At 34.8% G+C, this 20,483-nt stretch overlaps 1 protein-coding gene across 2 annotated transcripts in view; it reads right to left on the reverse strand.

Annotated features, from left to right (window-relative positions):
• LOC126751743 (uncharacterized) overlaps positions 1–20,483 on the reverse strand; it is a 52,437-nt gene that overhangs the window by 17,531 nt on the left and 14,423 nt on the right. The window contains exon 1 of one of the 2 annotated variants that reach the window (XM_050462252.1): positions 1,261–1,279. The exons of the other annotated variant lie outside the window; for it this stretch is intronic. The gene's annotated coding sequence lies outside the window, so the exon portion shown is untranslated. Of the gene's footprint in view, positions 1–1,260; positions 1,280–20,483 lie in introns of those variants that run through there. 2 annotated transcript variants of the gene reach the window in all.

The following is a 20,483-nucleotide window of genomic DNA, read 5'->3' on the forward strand; positions in this document are numbered from 1 at the left end:
GGAGATGAAAAGCCTTCCGCATCATCATTGCTGTCGTCACAGCAACGGTATGTGCCACTTGCATGTCACTAAACATCCCCTCTTAGTAACTGTCACCTACCCTGGAACCACATTTGCATTAGTTTAATTACATCTAATTTAATTTAATGTAAATTAGTTTATTTTAAATATTAATACTACAAATTGTATAAAATTTTATGTTAATTTTTTCTATTTTTTTAATTTTATTTTTTTAAATTTAATTTATTTTATTTTAATTATTTCACTTTGTTTTTATTTCCAGTTAAAAATCAAGCTTTAGTCAAGTTCCAAACCACTTTTGACACAGCCACGCCGTCAACCCACACATAAAACCTCAAATATTTTTACACCGTGACAGTATGCCACACGTGCCTGCACAAAATTATAATACCCCATCCATGTAAGGAGAAATTAAAAATTAATACTTGTAAACACGCTCAAGAGAATGCTCAAAATGTCAGTGAGCAGCAAGCAAGGGGATAAGCAAAATTGCAACACACACTTTTGAATGAAATATTAAGTAGCGGTATTTTACAGTAGCTGTACATTTTCTCAGAGCATTTGTTGAAGATGTCGCTCGTTGTTGTTCTTTATATACACAAGTATTTTCTCGTAGGTGGAATTGCTTGATTTACTTTCTGGCAGTAAAATAAAAGTAGGACAATAATTTGTTTGCTGTTAAGACGTCGCCAATTTAGTCGAATGGTAAAAGTGTTGACAGTATATAAGTATAAATATACATAAGTATATATATATTTACTTATATATATATGTATAAAGTTATTTTTTCTGTTACATGCCAATGATCAGCAGGTTATCCCGGTCAACCAACTAGCAAAAGTTGGTCATTAAATTTCAACAGCAGTACCGGAAGCAGCTGAAAACTTGTGATATCCAAATGCACGCGCAGCAAAAATGCCTGGTAAACCTGGATCAAACAATCAACTAAGATATAAGCGTGGAATTTTTATTATTTGTATTTCCTTTTCTAACTGCTTCTTTACGAGAAATTAGATTATTCACACTCGTGTGCACTTAAATCGTCGACTTTTGGACACTGAACAGATAGACACACGCACACCATGCATTTATATACTTACATATATATTAGCACTCTAGGCCAAAGCATTCTAAACATTAAAGGGCAAAGCAAACACGCACAACAATAACAATAATATAAACATCAAAGTACATGCTTGTATATAATACATATATAACTGTATACTTGTATACACATACATATATACAAGTTGAGCAACTTGGCCCAGAAAAGAAAAACGAAAACTCTTGAAGTAAACACATTCAGACATACCCAAGTGTAAATTTGTATGACGAACGGAAAACGACGGCACGTGTAGCGTCTGCAATTACATATAATAAAATTTAAAACCAAGTAAGGAATGGCTAAGTTCGGGTGTAATCGAATATTTCATACTCTTGCAAACTGGCATAAGGTTTTGTAAGTTATGTTTGGTGTATGGCAAGTTTTCACACGATATTAACCATTTTAGGCAAATAGATGCAACGTTATTGGAAAAACAAGCTCCCTCAGTTTTATTAAAGTAACTCACATATTGACCGTTATTTCACGCACAAAGTCAACTGGAAGTTCGAAAATCTTTCTATTAGGTACATGGGAGCTAAATTTTTGTGCCGATTCGACCAATTTTTGACATACCAGACTACTATTATTAGAATCTTCTTCAAATTTTAATATTATATCTCACATTTTAATCGATAATTTCGATAAGATGTACGGAATTGGAACTCTAATATTCCCTATATGCGAACTTGAAAAGTTTTAGTCCGATTTAAACAATTTTTATTTGACCTCTTCTAAGCGCACTATTCGGACAAAGTTATATCCCAAAATATTGACTGTTACTTGATTTGCATACAGGAAATTGAAAGAATCATTTGGAGTTTAAAATTGGGTTATATGGGAAGTAGGCGTGGTTGTAGTCCGATTTCGTTTGTTTTCGCATTGGAATATAGGAACGAACGATTAATTAATTAAAAGTTGAGGCGGCTGGGCCGTTTCGTTCCTAGTTTTGAAGGTTTTCGATGCGTTATTATATATATGACTATAAATCGGAGATCGGTATACTAAAAATACCTTGGTTTTTATTGTGCGGACTTATTATGTCGTATACTACAGTAACCTCGTATCGCATATCGACCACAAGTGTCTTGGGAAGTAGGGGCGGCAGCGGAAAGTGTTGCCAGAAGTAAGCAACTTCCCTTCTACTTCAGGCCACAAAGGCATCGAGAGCAATGAAATAGTGGACGACATTTTCCAAGAATGTTGTACGGCTATCATCCGAAAACGTGATCAATATTGGGAAACCCATAAATTGTCTATATGACAATCTTGACAGAAGCATGGTAAAGAAAATCAAAACCCGCTGGAACGAGCTACCTGGGCGCAAAACTGCAGAAGTAATGCGCAAAACGGTAGATCGGACGCAAAATTCCTATTGGCACTCGATAGAAGAGACTGTAGGAACACGATCGGAATACTAACTGGTCACTGTCTGGTGGCGACACACGCCCGCAGGATGGGCCTGATAGATCGAAAGGACTGCAAGAAATGCCTAGAACAGGTCACCAAAGAAAAGGCGCATAGTCTATGAAAGATGACTACTCCTCTTGGACCTAGCAACTAAACTCCATCTGGTATCGCAAAGGACCAAACTGGTATATGCGTGCCTTACTGGCCTACCAGATTAACCTAACTTAACCTATTACCACATGTCTTATGCGCAACTAAGCAAATCTCGAAATTGACGCCAACATTTTAAGATTAACTCAAGGCGCATGGTTCCTGCTTTTGGATTGTTACTGAAAATCTGAAGAACTCGATGACGGATGCCGGTTTTTACTACTGAACCGTTTTTAATATAATCTATAGTACCACTGGAGTTAAGAAACATCTCTAAACCAAAGCTAACCGAGGCTCCATTGTCGTGTTTTTATTGTCGTTGTGCTTAAGGTTATCACGTATGCTTCATGGCTTTGCAAACACTCGTTCCTCGAACATTGCAACATGGCATGTGGCAATGGTTGTTGTGTTATGATAACGAGATATACTAAGCTTTGCCTGGCATGTTATGATAAGACATACACGCCTCTACGTACATGTAGGTAGGTATATACATACATACATATGTATGTACAATGAGGGACGTACGTAATGTAAGGTTAAAGATATGCGCCTATTAGCTTTAATTAGTTACGGTGTGCAAACTTGCCGATTTATTGCTTTTCATAACTGTGGTTGCTGTGGTTTTTGTCCTTTTGCCACCTACCCATCCCCTCCTACCCAGTAATGCGCCTTTCATGTGCTTCGAAATAGTTGTTAGTCGCCCTTTCACTTGCTTGGAACGCATGTGTCTTCAAGCAGTAATTCCAAATCGAAGGCAGCACATAAAATTAGGCGTAAAACCCCAGAAGTCATTGTGGCATGAAATTGAACATAGACGAAGACGTAGCGACATACATACATACATATATATTTTGCAAAACGAGCTAGTAAATGGCACGAAACTGCTATAAGCATTTCTAGTAGCTGAACCAACAAAGCGACAAGTATTTGCGCACGTGTGTGCGCTCATTACACGCGCTATCAAACACCAAGCCTGCCAGCCAGCCAGCCAACCAGCCTACCCGTTGTAAGCGGCGTGTGCAGACCCGTTTAGCGGGCCATATGCTTATTGTTATGCCCAAAACGCGCACTGGTTATATTTTTTATTATCTATATGGTACATATACATATTTACATATATATGTATATACATATATATAAATATTGTATATGTGTGTATGTGTGTCTGTGTTTGATTGTTTGTACACAAACCCACTTGAAGTTTTATTGATCTTTTTCAGTGCGCTTCGTGAATGACGACAACAATTTTTGTTGTTGTTGTTGTTATTATTATTATAATGTGTGATTCTTCTTTCATTTTTCTTGTTTATCGCGTTATTTGGCAATCGCAGGCAATGCTAGCTGGCATTGTCGGCTTTAATGCATGCCTGTATGAGCAAATGTGTCTTTGTGCGTGTGTGAAGGCAAATAATATTATTTTATGCGCGCGCGTGTTTATTTACGAGTTTCTTCTTTATTTTCATACGCTTGCAACATATTGTTACAGAGTATAATAGTTTTGTACGCCTAACGGTTGTTTGTATCAACTAAAAATAATCGATCAGATAGAGGGTTAGATATATAAAAATGAGCAGGGTGACGAGGCGAGTTGAAATCCGGGTGAATGTCTAACCGTCGGTCGGTCGGTCCGTCCGTCCATTTGTCTGTCGTAAAAGTGAATGAGTGTCTGTCATTTGTGAGTAAAAGTTGAGATAATTTTTTCCTTGGACGTTGCATCTTTGTGGTTAAAGAGTCGGATGAAAACACCTAAAATGGTATGGTTAGTGAGATACCTTAAGGGGTTATATAAGTTTACGGATTTCAAAAAATCGACTTTTTCATCTTATCTTCTAAAATTCTATACCTAACACATAAAGAATTTTGTCCTTAATTTTTAAGTTGATCCGAGTAATAGTTTCGGAGATACAAGCCTGGAGAACTTGTGCGCTCGAGGCTAGCTAGGCTAAGTGCGCCGTCTTTAAACGCGTTTTTCTCGAAACTGTGTGTTTTGAATTCGGTAGGCAAGATTTCTCGAGAACTACTCAACCGATCTTCATGAAATTTTATACAGGTCTTTGACATAGAATTCTTAAATACTTGGACACAGGATTTTTTTAGATCAAAACTATTTGAAAAAAAATGTCGCGAAATTTTCACTGAAATTTTAATTTTTTGTAAAAATGTCTGCTAAAAATCCAATTTTCAGTTTTTTCCTCTCGTCCATGTTCGAAATTAAGATTTTTACTAAACACGTATTTTTTCACTTTAGATGATCCTGTAAGGAGTTGTCCTGCCAACGCGCAGGCATCTATTTTCCGATGGTTCACAGGAAATGGTGTCGCCATGGCCGAGTTTAAAATATTTTTTTCCAAAAATTTCTGAATTTCTTTGTCATTAGTGTATATTTTTTATAATAAAAAATTCTAATAAAAAATTTCATTTTTTATATGAGAAAAGAATTCTTGAAAAAATGCTGTTTCTTACTCGAGAAAACCCATGTTACCCCTTGAAACACAGTGAAAAGATATCATGCTTTGTGTAAAAATTTTTTAATCATTAAATGTCAAAGTTTTCTCAAAAAAAAAATATGGAAAATTCGTTTTTTTCGGGCTTCTAACTGTATATAACGCCTTTAGTTGGCTTTGAGCCTTGTAAGTTCCAAAAGCATGAAATATTCGGTTACACCCCAACTTAGGCCTGCCTTACTTGTGATTAATTTTTTTCCCCGTAAATTTTTCAACCTTTTGTTTTTGGTATTTTTTGTTTTCGTTGCAATAGAGGTAACGAGGTTATGCGCGTGTGGCTTTGCCGCTGTATGACTGCGTGACTGAAGGCTCACGGTATTTTATTTAATTTGTTCGCACACGACCGCTTAAATTTGGCCAACAGCTTGTCAAAATCGGCTGTTTGCATAGTCATTCTCGAGAGGCGGCTACTGCGTGGTGCTAATTAGAAGGTAGAAACAGATACATACAAGCGTACGTGTGTGCAGGGATATATACAAACTTAAGTATATACTATACAACATATAAGTATAAGTATCTGCATGTTGCGGATTAGATCTTCTTTGTTGTCCGCTGACGGAATTCTGAGCAAAATAAATGCATTATACATAAGTACTTATGTATATCGTCGCTTAAATTGCAAAACAACGTAACATCCAAAAATCGAAATTGAGGTTTTCATTGCTTATGATGCACTACATCACATTACATACATATATGTACATATGTATGTAGCATAACATTTTCAATATATAACCAATATGTAACCAATGTGTAACCAATATATAACCAATATGTAACCAATGTGTAACCAATATATAACCAATATATAACCAATATGTAACCAATATATAACCATTCTATAACCAATATATAACCATTTTATAACCAATATATAACCATTTTATAACCTCAAATTTTGTTCTATTATATCGTTTTTCCTTTGCCTGTCAACTTATGAAAAGTGATGTTTCGTTATTTTGCATTTTAGGTGACGATATGTATGTATGTATGTACATTTTAAAATTTGCTAGAACATCTTCGTTAAACAGTTGCCATTTTTAAACGTTATTATATCATTACTGTCGAACTAACGGAAACCTATCTGATCTGAAAATGCTGATTATTTGTACAAAACACAATACACGCGCGAGCCCTAAAATAGCATGAGTCACGATGACAAGTGTGCAAAATGCGCCACTGAGCGAACTTCATTCAAGATCGTCGTCGGCTGCTGCTCGGCTCCAATATTGGTTTATTACAACAGCAAATGCATGCAAACACAAATACACGATTTTTGTTTGCTTGTTTGTTTGTTTGGTGGCAATTAAGTTTGGCACAATAATTTATTGACGGAAATTTCGAGCCTAGCGGCGCATGGCGAGGCGGCGCTCGGAAACGCTGTTGCCAGGCGCACCTTCGGCAACAGTGCGCACACATGCAGTTCGCGCAGCTATTAGAAATGCTAATGAATGCACAAAAAGAAAAGCAACGGCGCATGTCTTCGATAAGAAAGACAAATTTTGAAGCAGCGAAGTAATAAAGCAATGGAAGAACACAAAAACACATACATATGTAACACATATGTACATATAAAACAAATAAGGAGGGGTTAAATTCGGGTGTGGCCGAACATTTTATAGTCTCGCAACGGACAAGCACAAAAGCGGGCATTTTTTTCCAATGTTAATAATATATCTGACAGTTCGCTATTACAACTTGGAACCACATATACGGTATTTGGGGACTTGAGTAATTTTGTTTCGACTTGGACAATTTTTGGTCATAAGGTGGCACATCTCAAAAACACTGTTCGTGCAAAGCTTCAGCTTGATTTGTACCATATAATGTATATAAGTAAAAGAATCAGTTAGTATTATAAATTGTGTTACCTGGGAAGTCGAGGTGTTTTGTCTGATATCGCACTGTAATGTAGAAATGTCAAAATAATCTTGCCTACCAAATTTCGTTGAAATCGGTCGAACATGTGCCGAGATATGCGGTTTTACCTTAAAGTGGGCGGCGGCACGACCATCGTCCCAATTTGACAGCAGCTAAATCGCTTTCATATCAACTCGGGTGTAAAATTGGATGTCACTGGTGCTTTTAGTTCTAGATTTATAGGACTTTTAGTAGTTTTTAACAAAACCGTTATGTGGAGAGCGGGCGTGGATATTTTCCCACTAACCTAAGAAAGGTTAAGGAAAATTTAGTCCGTACAAATTTGAGTGAGATAGCTTTATTGGTATGGAAGATATGCGCATTAAACTTACTAGGGGGCGTGGACGCGCCCACTTTTTAAAGATTTTCGAACCACAGTTACAGCTGGCTCGGACGGACGGACCGACAATCACACAGATTTCGACGCATCTTATCATCCTGATCTTACATATATATATACAAACAACCGTTAGTTGAAAAAACAGTTATACTCTGTAGCAACATGTTGCAGGCGCATAAAACAAACAAGACAAACAAACAAGATGGACGGGAAGTCTGTCAGGGGCATGAGAACAAATACAGAAACAATCGCAGGAAATGGCAAATTAGAAAATTGAAATTCACATAATTAAAGCGCTGAAAAGGTGTGCGCGTGTACGTCGTTTGGCGTCTTTGTGGGTATGTATGTATGTCTTAGCGTGTGCTTTTGAAGACGCTGTGATCAGACACCCACAACTTTGCAGCGAATACTTAACATACAGCACGGCAACAATAATGATGGCACAACAACAATAATGATGGCACTAAAACAACAAAAAACAACAACGGTTGTACGGTTGTGCAACCGCTCAAAGAGCGAGCGTTGACAAAGCGTTTCCTGTGAACTTAGCCGACCCAAGCGCGAAGTCGCCGGCACTCAGTTGGTCAATGGCGTAGCACTGTACATATGTATGTATGTGTAAGTATGCATGCACTCGTATGTGTGCGGTCAGTCTGCGTGTGTGTGTAACGCGCGTGTGCGCAATAATTTCAAGCAAAACAAACAATAATACTTATACATAATTCACTGGAAACGCTGGGCACCGGTGAAGTGGAGTGTAGTGTGGAGTGGACACACGGCAGCGGCGCATATTTATTTGCGCTCACATTTTTTCGAAGAAAAAAGTGCTAATTTCATTATCTAAGCACATGCGCATGTTAAAGCCACAATTGAGGCACACGAGCCTACACTCATGCATAGACCTGAAAGGGTACTTCAATTTCGGAAACTTTACGGCGCCTACCTATTGGCTGTTTTCACTCGACGTCTCTATAATCCGCTGCTATTGTTGTTTTATGCGAACGTGCATGGAAAGTTTCGCGAAACATTTATGTTCGCTCGTTCAAATGATAACATTTTATTGCGGAAATACGCAACCGTTACGGCAAGTATGAAGACCAAAGTTTGCTTTTCTAATAGAAAGTAATCGGTCACTGAGGCAAAACACCTGGCTGATTAGTCAGGAACAACAAGCAATACATAAAATCCGAAATTGTAACTACGAACTGGTGTTTTCGAGAACCCACGTCTGGCATATAGCGCCTCATACTACTCTTACTCAGACCTAGTACTACGATCGCATCGATCGGCGGCAACGCATTTGATCAAGGAATTTGCTACAGTACCGCGAGCTCGACTTCCGTCGGGCTTGAAAAGTCACTAAAGCTCGAAGCTTTTAGGCTGGGCTGAGAAAATCTACTGTTTGTTTTTGGGCTGCAATACCGCGAGCTCGACTTTCGTCGGATCTGAAAAATCACGAAAGCTTGTTGGATGGGCGGAGTAAATCCACTTTGCAACTAACGAAAATTCTTCCTTAAATAAAGTGTGAACCAAAAGAGTCCACGACAGTTATTCCAGCTCCACCCACCGCTGAACGCTGCAATACACAGAAGCGCAATGTTGTGCATTTCGCTGGAAACATTTATTAGAAGTCCCTCATTTTATCCACATATAGACCTCAGATTTTCAAAAGAAAGCTTGAACTAATCAGAAACCACGACAGTAACGCGTGTTCCAGCTACCGTAAAGACTTGAAACTGCACGGACTCAGAAGGGCTCTGTGAGTGGCACAATTGACCGTTCGCAGATCTTAGTTACATTTATTAGGGGATCCACATTTTATCCACCTAAGAATTTTTACCGATGGGGTGATGCTTGATTAAATAAGAACACAGTAAAGTAATTGTCGTTTCGGTCATTTCGCTCAATCACTTCTTCTTACTTAAGCGGATTCATAGGAATTTTGTAAACGCTCTAATAGGTCTCATTTGATAGAAAACGTACAACTCATCGGCTTAAGAATTTCTAGTAGTAGAAGTTTCTCCAAAGGACAGGTAAGTAGGAATTCGAACTACTCACATGAGCTCAATAAATGACCAAATTGATCTCTGTTTGAGCTCGTAAATTTTCATTAGAAGACCTACATTTCGTTGATTTAATAGACTCTATCGAAGAAATGTGTTGTCTATAAGACGTTTTGAAATACTCTTTGAAGTAGAAGGCCTAACTGGGAGAAACGGTTCCAAAAGTGCCAAAAGTTCTAGATGTGTTAGTAACGAAAAGTCGGACCAATAGCAACGAGGTTGAGGAATCTCCCACCAATAGCATGGGTGATTTAATACGGTAAGACGTCAGAGATGCGTCGTTAACTTGTTAAACTTTGATACAGGAAGGAAGCTCCATCTCTCACAGTAATTTTATTCCAACCTAACAATGTTGCGACCCCAGTGACCCCAGAACCCATTATTTACAAATTTATAGAGCGACAGCGTTTTAAACAACCGTTGCATTTCTTATAGCTCGAAATGTTGTAGTTGTAAGGCATTCAACGAGATTTTCTTTCACCGGAAAAGATTAAGTAAATCGAGCCTCGATTTAGAACGACAGAAGAAAATTTTCTGCAGTTCAGCAATATCGCAATGCATTAAACATATCCAAAATTTCAATTGGAAGTCTCTTTGGTTAACAGTTTCCAAACAAAACTACTTTTTTCTAAACGATTATTTTGTCGAGCTCTTCACTCATGAGCTATAAGTCATTTGCTCGATTAACAATTTTCATTTCAATTTGCAATTTGAGAGATCACAATGGAATGTGGAAAATGGCGATAGCTATCGAGCTCTTATCCACGGAAACTTACTTAGAGCAAACCAACGATTTTCAAAGCTCACAGTTCATAATTCCCCAGAGGAAAAAACGGTCTAACTACTACCGGCTGAAGTTTGTTTCTTAGAAATTATTTAAAGGAAATGTACGCCAGTCTCTTTCCCGAAAGTATCGGTCAATTTGTGAGTTGTCTTAATAAAAGGTAGAAATTACCAACCGTCTTATGCATTGGAACTACTGAGCGGAAAACTATCCATAAATATTTTTTTGCCAAACCAGCTCTCAGCATTATTTTATTGCCGCAACAAATAGGAGAAGGTGAACTGCCAACGTTTCAGCTTGATTTCTTTAGAATTACGCTGAACTGTGCCCTCCTACATAGTAGTGTAAAGTCATACAACAGACCCTTGGTTCAGAGAAGTTCATTTCCACGGCAAGGATTTGCATTACTTTATGGACTACTTCACTGCCGGTAAACAGCTTGCGCAAAGACAACGCGCTCATGCACTCATTATGGCTTCGATCAACTGCCTAGAATAAAGTAGCAACTGCAAAGTGTAACAAATGCTCTGACAGCTGTCAGTCACTGAGATTATTTTGATGATTGTTATTTAAATTACACGTATTTATTTAAAGTGATTTGCATAAGTTTGTGCTGATGCTTTTAATTCACACCACTGACGACTGGCGGCAAACACACCCATACATACATACATATATACATTTGCATGTGTGTGTGTACGTACAATGTCGAAAGCGGATGGCAACTAGGTCATTCTGAAGACACGTGTGTGTCATTAATGGCTCACACAATATTGCTTGCCTTCGACTTATTGTGTAATGCTACACAACTACATGCATGCATGTTTGTATATGTATGCGTGTGTTTGAACAATGGTGGACCTGCTGTTTACGTCTCTACTTACTAGTTGTTTCCCTTTCTCGTTAGCGTTTTGCTGTTGTTGTTGCAACCAAAGTCACAATATGCCATTGCTATTGTTATAATTGCTGCTGCTGTTATCGTTGTTGTTGTTTCCACATTTTCACACATACCGTAATAAGTAGCCGACAAATATGCGTCTCAGCAAGGTATCACATTCAGCTAATGAACCACATGTCGACACTTTGTACGCTGTAAATGGCACATACACCCACATAAACATACATACAGACACACACACATTAACATACATGCAGACAGACACACATACACATAGAGTTGACTGATGTATGTGCAAGTCAATTACAGTCGTTTAGCTTAGGTTCGGTTAAAGGTTATTGTCCCACAGAGATAAACGGTTACGGCTAAGTTTAGATACAAAACTGCCAGCGGAAGCAAGCAGGCAATAACAAAGTGTAAAAGTATAACCGCATAAGTTTACGATAATGAAATTGAATGCGTTAAGCAATCATGTTTGCAACACGCCATTCAGAAGGCACGCGTCAGTTTTCGTTTAACATTTAGTAGCATACATTTAGGCGTGTAAGGTAGGTGAAACGCAGAATCCATCGACCATTTTTTGATTTTTGACAAATTCAGCCATTTTTGTTTCGTTCATGCAACAACAACAAAATTTTCAGCTTAACAAATGCGAAAGTGCTTAGCATCGAGTATCAAGGAGTATTTAATATAAGAGAACTATGATGTTTTCATGCCTAGTGACATGCTTATTTTCGAAAAGTACTGAACTTTATAAAAAAAAAGAAGCAGCTTCCATTGGGCAAGCCTTACTATGCCCTTTGCATAATTTTCTCTTATCTAAAATCTTGCTAATAAATTCTAGAGCACGGCGGCGGTGACTTTGAACTATAAAACGCTGCGCAGCCATCTCAAAACTACGATGAAGCGCTGCTAGATGACTGACAAGGGTCTCATATTTTTATTAGATGCCTAAGTTAACACTGTTTGTCAATAGATGGCGCCAGCTGTTAGACGTGATCTATCTATACTAGGAATAATGCATTTGTAACCATTTCCTTACAATAAAATCGCATATTCATTAAAAAAAAAACAGCGAGAACTTAGTTGCGCACTTAATATTTAACAGTTATTATCTACAATTTTTCTTGGAAATTTCATTCGTCGCCATAAAAACCTATTTACATATACGTATAATAGACCGGAAACAGAAAAAGCCGAACAAGCGTTAAAACACGGTAATATTACCCAAAACTATTTCCAGCAAATTTTAACAACTCAGAGCTAACTAGCTCCGTCTTTACCGTTACGCATTTTATACTGAGAAAAATATTTGAGTATGCGTATTTTTCTTTCAAGCCTCCACGCGCAACACTTGCTCAGTCACTCAGCAAACTGTTCACGATCTACGGACTCTGGGGAGCAAGTATTTGAATGTCTCCGGTCTAAAGTTAATGTTGACAAAACGTTGTGGGGTCTATTTAATATTCCTTTTGCTGATTATCGTATTTTTCTACAAACATACGTGTATACGTTAGTATGCATAATGGAAGACATGTGCATATTTGCCGTATCATTCGGTACACGCTTTTTCCCCTCCATTATTATTATGGTTAAGTAGTTACGTGCCGGCGATTATTATCGACGACAATAACGTTCAACGTAATTTAATTAAATTAATTACAGGCAAAATGCAAAATAGACACGATGATAATGCGCACACGTATGGGCAGAATTGTCGGAGTTAAATTGCATTAGTGGTGGTTCACACGCGCCACTAGAGTTAAGTATAAATATATATAAATATGTATGTATGTATATAGTTTTAGTTGTGTGTTGAAAAACAGTAGTTTTCCATACACAAGAACGTTTATCGCTTGTTGCTTGAATCTCCAAACTTTATTCCATGAAAATATTTTAATATTTTCGAAAAGGTTTTGGGTTAAATTTTCAAATAGAAGTTTTCGTATACTATCTAGATATATAATTTGCTCTTTAAAGCATAAGTGAAGGTTCCAAAATCACTAAATTTTTTCGAAAAACAGCGTCGCGTTAAAGGCTGTGTAACCATGCTTTCCAACTACCAGGATGTCATGAAACGTATTATTACTGGTGATGAGTCTTGGACCGAATATAGTGTCAAAGGTGAGCCGAAGCCAAAAAAAAACATTGAAAGCAGGTAAAAACTCAAGGTTATGTTCGATTATCGAAGTCTGAAGCACTCCGAATTCCTACCGACGGCCCAAACTGTCAACAAGGAATACTACTATTTGAGTGTTCTGGATCGTTTGCACGAAGCTGTTAGTAAAAAGAGGCCGAAATTATGGCCCGACAACTCTTGGTTTTTGCACCACGATAATACACCGTCCTTTGCTGCATTGATTCTTCGTGAGTTTTTCGCCAAATTTTTAATCAATATCGTGCCGTAACCACCGTATTCGCCTGAGTTAGTTCCGTGTGACTTCTGGCTCTTTAGCAAGCTCAAACGACCGCAGCGGGGAAAACGTGTAAAGTCAATTGAAGACATTAAACGTGAGTCGCTACGTGCATGGAAGGCTGTTCCGGAGATTGACTTGAACAACTGTTTCGAGGATTGGAAAAAACGTTGGCATAAGTGTATTGAGATCAAGGGATTTTACTTTGAAATAAATTAAGAATTTTAAAATTTTATCAAAGTCTTTCTCTTTTTTGCTCATGGTAGTAATCTTTAGAAGAAATATTAGTTTCGATAGCGTTGCCACCTATTATAAATTAACTCAGCAATGTGCTAGCAACTATTAAAAGTTAAATATTTGCTTAAAGCGCGACTATAGCGTATTTCTAAAATCTTGAAAAATACATAGAGTTGCCACATATTGAAAAAGCTTGCCGAATATAAGGAATTCTCTCTGGTTTTTATAGAAATTTTAGAAAGTGTCACGAAAGCCAGCAATAGCAAGCATATTTGATAATAGACTAACCGCCTGTAGGTTAAGTAATATACTTATTTTTGGGCTTAAGCATATGATTTTAAAAATGAGATAAAATGTGATTCGAGCATGAGGTTGAAGACTTTGCTAACAAAAATGATTTCAACTAAAGCTGACAGAAAAAGGAATGTGTCCTGGATGCATTTCTTCAATTTGAGTTTTAGAAAGAACAAAAATTAAACAAATAATATATGCACTTATATGAAAGTAGTAAATATTTATGTATAAAATTTATAAAAAAAAAATATTTATATAAAAAAATTAATTTAATTTCATATAAATATTTGTCATTCATTATGACAAAATTATTCTCGAAATTTTCTAAACACAAATTTGAGCGACAGTATAGAATTCAAATGTTGTTATTATGCCATTTTTACGCACACAACTGCGATTAGATTGTACACATAAGCAATTAACTATTTATTTCACACATCTCATTTAGATTGCCACATGTGTTGATAGTAAATATTGAAAAAGCACGTCGAAGCATTCCGTAATTCTACAAACAATTTTAAATTGGTACACAAGCGTGGCTGTGAGATTACCTGAAATCGCAAACAGCAGTCAACGGTGGAGAACTCACCACACATGCATACAAATATGTACATTTAAGTATGTATATTTAGAACTTATGTACGTGAGTATGTAAGGTCATTTCGGCACTAATAATAAACAATTGTTCATTGACATATAAACATACACATTTTTCATTTGCACGTGTCGTCGTTTCCGTTCAGCTCTAATTTTCCAAATTAATTGCTTGTTGTTTTAGTTGTTGTTATTATTTTTGTTGTTTCTGCCTTGTACGCATTTTATTTTATGTCTTCGTTGGTGTCATTCAAATTCCACGCGCGTATTTATTTTACGCTTTCCTACGTAACATTTACATACTAAAATATTAACAACAACAGCAACAAAAACCACAACAGCATTGTATTTATTGTTGCCGTTGAATGTTGTCATTGATATCAAATGGTTGCGCGTGTGGCTTCGCGTTCACGATTATGCCCAAATACTCGGTCACAGATATGCGCATGTACATTTGTATTTGTGTTTCTACATATGCATGTTTATACTCCCCTGTGTTAGTACGTTTGTATATGAGTGTGCGTGTGTGAGAGAAACATGCGCGCGTGTAGCTACTCGCTTTTAAACATTCATACATAACGACGCTGTTTATTATTTTTTATTGCTTCGACTTTTGCTTTTGTTTTAGTGGCTGTTGCTGTTGTTGTCGCTCGTGTTGTATTGTTTATGTTGTACGTGTGTCGGTGTGTTGTTATTTTGCATTTTTGTTTGGCTGCAGTTGTTATCTTTGTTCATTCGGCATGGCATTTTCATAGAATTTTAAAAACATATGAACAAATGAAATGATTATTGGGTTGTTTTTCTGAATACGCTCATAGGCATTATTTAAATTTTTTTTTTTACCTGAACAATATTAAGTTTGTCACGAAGTTTGTAATACCCGGAAGGAATCGCCGGAGACCCTATAAAGTATATATATAAATGATCAGTATGTCGAGCTGAGTCGATTTAGCCATGTCCATCTGTCTCTCTGTCGTCTGTATATATACGAACTAGTCTCTCAGTTTTTAAGATATCTTTTTGAAATTTTGCAAACGTTTTTCTCTTCTCTTCTGCTCAAAACGTATCCGGCCACTATAATATAGAATACAAACTGAACGATCGGAATCAAATTTTTGGAAAACTTTCCCATTTTTGTATCTTCAAAAATAGATAAAAACAATGTTATTTATTTTTAATACTTTTTATTCAACTTTTTTTATTTAAGCATTTGTTTTATTTTTAATTTTTATATTCCAGTTTTATATTTTTCAAATTGGTTATACTATTTAAATATTTATTTTTAAAACTTTTTATTATTATTTTTTATTTAAACAATTTATTCATTTTAAAAATGATTTTTTTTTAATTTTTTTAATTTTAATTTTTTATTTCAAAATATAGTTTTTAAAATTTTTCATTTTTTAAATTTATTGTTAGTTTCTTTTATTTTTATTTTCCTTTCTCGTTTTGGCTGATTTTTGCATTTTTTTTTTGCATATTTTGTTGTTGGTTTTTTCAATTTTTATCATTTTCTCCATTTTTTATTTTTTAAATTCATCGTCAATTTTTTATTTTTTAAATTATTTTTTTTTATAATTTTTTATTTTTTACTTTTATTTATTTTCATTTTTATATTTTTCAAATTCATTTATTTATAAATTTTATTTATTTTTAATAAGTATTATTTTTCTCAATCGTAATATTTTTTTTTTAATTTTTTTTATTTTCAATTTTATGTTTTTAAAATTTTCTATTATATGCAATATTTCTTTATTTTTAATAACTATTTATTTTTTCTCATATTTCAGTTTTTTTTTTTAATTATCGTTATTTTGGTATTCTTAAAATTCTAAATTTTTTTTTAATTTCATATTTTTAAAATTTTTTATTTATTTTCAATTTCTATTTATTTTTAGTAACTGTTTATTTCGTATTTTTTTCTCATTTCTCGATTTTTTTTAATTTATCGAAAAGTCTTTCCTTTTTTTTCCTTTTTTACATTTTTTAGATTTGTTATTATTTTATTTATTTTTAATTTTATTTTCCATTTCTTATTTTTTAAGTTTATCGTCATTGTTTCTGTTTTAAAATGTTTTTTATCAAAAGAATTTAATTTTTAAAATAAAAAATTTTAAAAATATAAAGTTTTCGATAAATTAAGAAAATAAAAGACTAAAAATTTTTAATTTATTGACAATTTCTTATTTTTTCGTCTTCCTTTCTTTTAGCTGGATTTTTTGCAATGTTCTTGTGTTTTGTTTTGATTATAATTTTTTTACAGTTGCTATTGTAACAGTTGTTTTGCATGTTTTGTACTCGCCGAAAATATTACGGTTGCCAATCTCACACTCACACAAGCAATTATTTTTTAAAATAAAAACAATTTAAATTTGACAGCTAATAATTTCTGGCTAATGGCATTTTGTTGTTGTATTTGCAGCAAGTTCAGTTCACAAAATATATTTACATACATATGTACATAAATTTTTAAATTTTTATCACAGCTAATTTATTAAATATGTATTATAACTGTGGTGAATAATAAACTGATTGCTATTTTTTGTTTTTTTTTGTTTAGCTTTGCTAACGAACGAACTTTTAATATTTTTTTGGAATTTATGCATTTTTGTATTTTGTAGAGAAACATATTTTTAATCAATTTTTCACTAGTTGGCTCTTAAAAACGATTTTTAAATATTATATTATTAAAATATTGCTTGAATTACTAAAAAAAATATTCAAATATGATTTATCATAATTTTTGTTGTCGAGAATTTTTAATATTTTTTGTATTATGTTTTTTTTCTTTCTAGAATAATTAATATCTAAATGTTTTGCGGAAATTTTTAATTCTTTGTTTTTGTTTTTTTTTTTTCAATAATTTTGTTTCAGTGAAAATTGCGCCAAAACATAATTTCACGGAAAAATATTTTTGCGATAATTATTATACTTTCATTTTCGCATCTTAAATAAAAAATAAATAAAATTAATACTTCGCATCCAAATTTATATTTTCGTACATTTCACATGTTTTTCTCTTCTTCATAGTTGAAAACTTAAAACAATATTGTTAAAGTAAGAATTTTCATTCATTCACTATTTTTCAATTAAATACAAAGGATTATATTTTTTTAATACATACATGTATGTACATATGTTATTAACACTAAAGCTTCCTTCACCATACAAAGCACACTACTGCTTTCTTGGCTGCTAAGTTGAGGATTCTAGCAAATTAATTATAGCATCTAAGTTCTAATTCAAAATTAGCTATTTATAAATCTCCACTGGATGTCAATCACACGCTTGCCTGCGCAGTAATATTGAGTCATAAAACTGAAATAATGCCAAGGCTAAGCACATATCACAAGACAGAGTGAAGCAACAGGAGCAGAAGCACAACAAAAGAATACAAACCCTCCATACTACTTCAATCTGAAAAGCAATGTGATATTTTATTTACTCTTCAATCATCATTGCGGCACACTGTGTACGACTTTATGCAATACTATCAAGCAACAGTTAAAAAATATTTCAAATGAAAATCATTCGCTGCAAATCATCGGACAGGCAAATCAAACTGCACGGGGCCAATAAGGCAAGTATGACGTAAATCGGATTAACGCACGTTCGAGTGAAATGGAATTATTAGCGTAGAGCCGTCATTCTAAGTCGTGATGTTTAGCGGTCGAAATTAATTGTGAGTGGCTTTATATGCAATTATATTGACATGCTTATTCAGATATGTATTTTAATGACCCACCTATTAGTCGGCATGTGGTAAGGAACCGCATGTCCTTTAGCTTAAAATAGCTGCGTATTGTGAAGGCTTCTGGTTGCAAACCTCCATGAGCGCTTTTAGGTGACGCATGTGGCGCACAAAACGCTTCAAGGCGCCGCTACAAAATATTAGCACAGCGGGGTTTAGTCATTTAGCACAATTTATATATTAACACATTGCTCTTCTGTAAATAAGTTAAGGATTAAGAATACAATTTTCAGTGATGATACAAGTTCTCGTGACCGAAGAGTTTTTCTATCACGACATCAACTGTAAACGCAGTTAAATAGACTAAGTAAAGTTTTTCACCACAGGGGTGGTGAATTTCTATTGCTGGCACTGCAATAAGAATGCTGTTTATAATCACAAAACGGAGTTCAACACAAGCAAACTGCAATATTTTTCTCCGTTCACGCTTTTGTGGTGGGGTGAATTTCGCTTACGTTTTCTTAATTTTTATAGACGCTAAACTAATGCATGACACATGCCACCTTTTGTCAAAAAATTTATATCTAAAGTGTAACTCAAAATTGCATGTCTTTAAATATATATTTCATTTTCAGCATTGGTGTTGAGCTTTGATTAACGCTTTAATTATTTACAACGAATGTTATTTATAGCCACAAAAATGAACTTTAATTTATATCAGCATTAACTTTCACGTAACGTACCAACCAGTTTGGTACGTCATAGCTGTGGTGACGATTTTTTACTTCACATTTATCTTTTTATTGCTATAAGCTTAGTTAATACCAAGCATTAATACCAAGCGTCGTATGTAGTCATACAGAGAATATTTACTTTTTTTTACAAAAAATATGCATATTTTTTAATTTTAAATTCACCAAAGGTGTGGTGAAAATTTTTAAAACAATTTTCATATTTCAAATTTGTTTACAACACAGCTGTGGTGAGTTTTAAAATAATCCATATATTTAAAATTTCACCACAGGTGTGGTGAATTTTTTATTTTAATTTTTATAACCCAAATTTATTTTCCATGAAGCTGTGTTGATTTTTTTTTTCAAACAAACCATAGGCTATCAATTCCACCACAGCTATGGTGAAAGTTTTCAAAAGCAATTTTTACGTTTCAAATTATTTTCAAAATATATGTATGGCGAAACTTTTTTGTGCATTCATCGAATATTTGACTTTGAATTCTTACTTAAATGTCAAGTTTCCGCTTTAAAATATTTAGGGGCGATTTGGGGGAATGCATTTATTGAAATCTACACAAATAAATTAGTTGAAGTTCCTTGATTTAAGATACAAAATATATGGTTTATTATAAGGGTATTAGTTGTTGTCAGTCCCAAGCCTATAAATGTGGAAACCCCTAAGGCAACAAAAACAAATTGCTAGAAGCAAATAAAGAAGCTTTGATGTTAAATATTTAATTAAATTTGCTTACACGTGTTGCCGCTTTTGGCCTTAATCGTACGAATACAACCACAGCGGATAACTATTAAAACGCGCACCCATTGGACATAGTCATCGATGACGCGCTACACACATGCTCACACTATTTACATATGTATGTATGTATGTTTGTCTGTATGATTACGCATATAAGTACATACATATGTATGTAGCGTTATGTTATTACACACTCAGTGACGCACAGCGCGGGGGTCTTTACTTTCGCCCGGCGCTCCAAACTGGCACGTGTGTGATTCACACAGCCATTAACCAGATACATATCCGCCGCTGCTAGCATTATTTTATCTTTTATACCAACATGCCTGTGCGTCTTAATATTATTGCTTATTTGGTTGTTAGCAGTTGTTGTTCTTGTATTTGTTTCAACAGTTTTCGCTTCTGCGAAAGAGTAAAAACGAAAGAAATAAATAGAGAAAAGTAAACAAAAACTGCTTAGCGCGTTCACCTCGATGGTTTTTGTTTAATGAAGGTGTGTGCGTATTAAGCTTCGGCATAACTACAGGCTTTTATGTGCATATGTATGTACATATGTACATATGTCTG

This window comes from Bactrocera neohumeralis, chromosome 2 (assembly GCF_024586455.1).
Source record: "Bactrocera neohumeralis isolate Rockhampton chromosome 2, APGP_CSIRO_Bneo_wtdbg2-racon-allhic-juicebox.fasta_v2, whole genome shotgun sequence".
Taxonomy (NCBI): Eukaryota; Metazoa; Arthropoda; class Insecta; order Diptera; family Tephritidae; genus Bactrocera; species Bactrocera neohumeralis.